The 5,354-nt window shown below is 29.6% G+C and overlaps 1 long non-coding RNA gene across 2 annotated transcripts; it reads right to left on the minus strand.

Annotated features, from left to right (window-relative positions):
• Positions 1–3,086: 3,086 nt before the first annotated feature.
• Positions 3,087–4,435, minus strand: LOC145005778 (uncharacterized). 2 transcript variants are annotated; one of them, XR_013662679.1, is made up of 4 exons: positions 4,232–4,435; positions 3,771–4,069; positions 3,282–3,356; positions 3,087–3,181 (listed from the first exon to the last, which is right to left on the minus strand). It is a non-coding gene; the product is annotated as an uncharacterized LOC145005778 (long non-coding RNA). The 2 variants fall into 2 exon arrangements; XR_013662678.1 differs by having other exon boundaries at positions 3,094–3,356.
• Between the last annotated feature and the right edge of the window lie 919 nt (positions 4,436–5,354).

The raw sequence follows: 5,354 nt of genomic DNA on the forward strand, positions 1-5,354 counted from the left end.
ACTCTGATCAGGATGTTATTTGAATAATATGAGGAGGCTAAGTCGGGACGTCGAGCACGAGAGTTTACCCGACTTCATTGAGGTGAGTCTTCTCACTATACTGTACCTGGAAGGGTACCTGTGTGCGACCGGAAGGTCTTATATGCTATGAGATGTATGAGTTGTATGTTGTTATATGATATGTATGTGTTATGAATGTTATGTATGTTATGGACCGGAAGGTCAAGAGGTTACAGACCGAAAGGTCGATACGGGTATGACCGGAAGGTCTACCAGGATTCGGGATGGAAGTCTCCTGAGACATATGGATCGAAAGATCCTACTGAGTTATGGCCTGGAATGGCGTATGTGTGTATGTGGTATTTTGGGGAACTCACTAAGCATTTATGCTTACAGCTGGTGTGTTATGTGTTTCAGCCTTTCAGGTACTAGCGAGGACCGTTGAAAGATGCCGGCATGATCCGTACACACTCATAGAGATTATGTTTGAGATTCTGGGAATTATTTTGTTATGATAACATTGGATACATTGTATTTTGATATTGTTTTGATGATTAAAAGTGTGATTTAAAAATGAAAAATTGTTTGGAAAATTTATGTTGTTACACATGTGAATGAAGCAACCAAAGATGTGAGTGAAAAAGAGAGGAAATAGAGGGAATAGAAGAGATGGAAAAGATGATGAGAAATGTAAAATTAAATAAGCTAAGAAGATAAGGATGGGAAGAGAAAGCAAATACAGAACCCAAGAGTGAGCCATTTGGTGACATTCTTAAGAGTTATATTCATTTTGATGACATTATATTAGAATTTTTACAATTATATTAAAATGTATCAGTTTGTCAGAATATTTATGAATTTGTACTAATGACATTCTGTTAGAATTTTTATAATTATATTAAAATGTATCAGTCTGAATATTAGAATGTTATTATTCAATTTTAGGTTCAAAATTTTTATTATTCGTCATTAATATTTTAATAGAGTATCATTAAAAAAACAATATAATAAAACATCATTCTAACAGAATTAAAATTGAATTAATTAAAAATAAATCAAAATTCAAAATTAAGATTATCAAAAATCCCTTAAAATCCAAAAATTTTCTTTTTAAATTTGTGTTTCCTTATTTGAAAGTAGTGAAAATGTATTATTACCCTTCTTTTAATTAAATGGTATTATTTTGTTTTTTTATTTAATAATATGAATAAATGTATTTCTTAAAATAACTAAAATGATTGGTCCACAATTATTCCTATATCCACACAATAATTAGAGTACAATCAAAACACACACACACACACACACACACACACACATATATATATATATATATATATATATAACCACTATTAGTCATTTTACATCTATAAATGGAAATTATCAAAACTAAAAACATGGGCGGATCTATAATAGATTCTGGGGTATTCTGGGATACCACTCAAAAAAATTTCGATAGTGTAAATTTTTTTGAAAAATGTTGTTTTATGTAGTGTATTTATATATAATATCGATACATTTAGCAAGATAATAATACAAGTTGTCGTTGGTTCAGATGGTTAAGGTGTTAGGGAATCCTATTCGAGGTTGCAAGTTCAAATCTTCTTTCAAACATTTATCTTCTTTTATTTTCTCGGCTCCTTTAATATAACATTTTATAGATTATACATATTATAGTATGACATTGTGAAAATTAAACACAAATATTGAGTTGTCTAATTGGCAATGTTCCAGAAAACGCTAGACGTTGGACCAGTATCTAGGGATTAATCCGAGACCATTAATTATTAATATATATATATATATATATATATATATATATATATATATATATATATATATATATATAGGGAAAAATGAATATACCCTTAAGGGTATATAAACTTAGGTACCCAAAGTCACAATAATTAGTAGTTTTGTTAGATATATTTATAATAATGTTCTTAAACTTCAACCCCTAACCTGATTTACATTGAAGATATTTGAAATTTCACTATTATCTTCCTCTTATATCATATTTTTTTGCCGAACACCTACTAGGCTATATATATATTATAGTTGAAAATGAAAAGTATATACCCTTAAGGGTATATTCACTTTTCTCATATATATATATATATATATATATATATATATATATATATATATATATATATATATATATATATATATATATATAACATTAATCCTAATAATGTAACATTAAATATAACATTAATAAATATAACATTATATCAATTAAAAATATAACATCAAACTATGATTACAAAAAAAAACCCATTTGATCCTTAATACATCACAAATCATCTACATTAAGTGAATACTCTTTCATCATCAAACTTGAACCTAGTTGTAACAATGGTTACCAAGACCACACCATGATTACGGCTCATGTGAATACACTTAAAAATACATGTAAGAAATGATTAAAAATATTAGAACTCACCATTTATCTGAAAGAGTTGGCCTTATAAATGCATAGCAATGTCCACCATGCACACCACCATTATAAACCAATACACTGCCAAGATACACGGTGAAAAGGAAAGTCCTAATTTTTGCAAACACCCAATATTTGATCGCCTCATTTGATACATATGCATGGTATAAAGATTCCGGACACACTTATCAACATCCAGTAGATATATGTTCTTAAACTTCAACCCCTAACTTGATTTACATTGAAGATATTTGAAATTTCATTATTATCTTCCTCTTATATCATATTTTTTTTACCGAACACCTACTAGGCTATATATATTATAGTTGAAAATGAAAAGTATGTAAGAGGAAGATAAATGTGAAATTTATAAAAATCTTAGAAGTAATCAAGTTATAAGTTGAATTATAAGAACAATTAGACAATTACAATTTAAATATATAATACAAAACGATATAATATAGTAAGTTTGGGTACCTAAGCTTATATACCCTTAAGGGTATATTCACTTTTCCCATATATATATATATATATATATATATATATATATATATATATATATATATATATATATAACATTAATCCTAATAATGTAACATTAAATATAACATTAGTAAATATAACATTATATCAATTAAAAATATAACATCAAACTATGATTACAAAAAAAACCGATTTGATCCTTAATACATCACAAATCATCTACATTAAGTGAATACTCTTTCATCATCAAACTTGAACCTAGTTGCAACAATGGTTACCAAGACCACACCATGATTACGGCTCATGTGAATACACTTAAAAATACATGTAAGAAATGATTAAAAATATTAGAACTCACCATTTTTCTGAAAGAGTTGGCCTTATAAATGCATAGCAATGTCCACCATGCACACCACCATTATAAACCAATACACTGCCAAGATACACGGTGAAAAGGTAAGTCCTAATTTTGCAAACACCCAATATTTGATCGCCGCATTTGATACATATGCATGGTATAAAGATTCCAAACACAATTATCAACATCCAGGAGATAGATGTTTTCCATTTATCTCCACAATGAACCAGAACACTAAGCAGGGTCATTTAATAATGCTTCAAATAACTTATGTATTGTCAATTGATCGAACACTTGACAATTGATCAAACACTTGGTGGGCAAATGGTTTCATACACAAAACAATTAAAGATTTCATGTAGATACAATTTGATTTCATACACAATTCATTTCTCAACTGATTTCATACACAATTTTTTTGTCAACTGATTTCATACATCAGCTCTAACTGATTTCAGAAAAACAAATTACAAAAAAAAAATTGCTTACTTGATGTTGCAGATGTCGAAGTTGCTTCTTCTTCGTTTTCATTTCAACCAACATCACCACCACAACACCACTTATGCCCTACATGTTACAACCGAGACACAAATCCAAACCTCGAACCAGAAAAGGATGAACAAAGAACAAACGGTTTTAGAAAGCAAATTAACAACCCTTGCTCTCTCCCCTCTCTACCTTTCCCTTCGCAGAACCCTCCATCTGATTCAATCACTAACGAGAGAGAGAGAGAGAGAGAGAGAGAGAGAGAGAGAGAGAGAGAGAGACTTCGTTTTCAATCCCTCCATCTGTATCTCATGAACAATCGACAGATTCAGAACTTAAATCAAGGTTAATAGATGTTTAAGATTCATCATTAGTTCATCACAAATCAGTTGATTAACAGCTTAAATCGAGGTTAATAGATAAAATTGAAATTTGACAGCTTAAATCAAGTTTGAAAAACTAACCTGTGTAGATGATAAAGACTACTGTCGGAAGAGAAATGAGGCCTCTAAAAGCAACGAAGATGGAGGAGAAACGGGAGGGTGTTATTGGATTTCACGGATTCGGGCCGTAAGAGGCGATGACGAGGGTGGGGGTGAGCTTCAAGTTCTTCGATTTTTGCTATAAGTCGAGAGAGAAACCACAAAAAACTTTTTCACAATGGCGTTGGAATGAGTGAAGTGAGAACGAACCCTAGCAAAAGTTTTCAGTTTTGACAATTTTGCCCCTAATTTTTTTTGAAAATCCGTTGACCGAAGTTAACCAATTAAACTGCCTAGATCCGATTACGTCCGATTAGCTCCGAGTTTGACCGGTGTTGACCAACCCCGATTACCTTGAGTGATTACATAAAAACATGGTCGGTTGCAGTCCGCCTAGCGCCTAAGCGCCGATTAATCGGCCGCCTAGGCCGATTTTTACAACACTGCTAATTGGTAAAGTGTTAAACTTTTAAGTTTGAGTTCTCAATTTCAAATCTTTGCCCTTACATGGTTAACTTAAGTTTGTTTATAATTTTTTCGGCTTGTTTTTTAAAATTAATAAATTGTCCCATATCGGCCATAAATGAAACATAACTCATATACATGCTCTCTAATAAATGAAATTTTTTTCTAGTGACTTGTCATTTTTTATTCAATTTGCTAAATGTCATTTTATGATTTTTTTAATTAATTTTTTTTTCCACATGTCATTTTATGAGTTTCTCTATTTTGATTAAAGTCCACATAATATTTTAATGTAATAATTACAATAAATGTAACAATAAATAAATATCAATTTCATTAATAAACTTATCTTTTAATTTCAAAATTCTTCAAATTAAAGCTCATTAGTTTCTTTTTTTTAACTCAAATTATTTGTTTAAATTTAAAAGATAAAAAACATTTGTATTATAATAATTCATTATTTTTCTTATTTTCTTATAAATTCAAAGTTTTTAAATATTTTGATCTTTATACTTAATTTTTTTTTTAAAATTAACCAATGTAATACATGGGTGTCACAACTACTTTGTTATATAAGCAACACAAGCTTCTTAATTCTCAACCAATTAAACTTCCGAACGGTTTTGGTTTAAACCCGAAA

This window comes from Lactuca saligna, chromosome 7, assembly GCF_052625555.1.
Source record: "Lactuca saligna cultivar CGN05327 chromosome 7, ASM5262555v1, whole genome shotgun sequence".
Classification (NCBI taxonomy): Eukaryota; Viridiplantae; Streptophyta; class Magnoliopsida; order Asterales; family Asteraceae; genus Lactuca; species Lactuca saligna.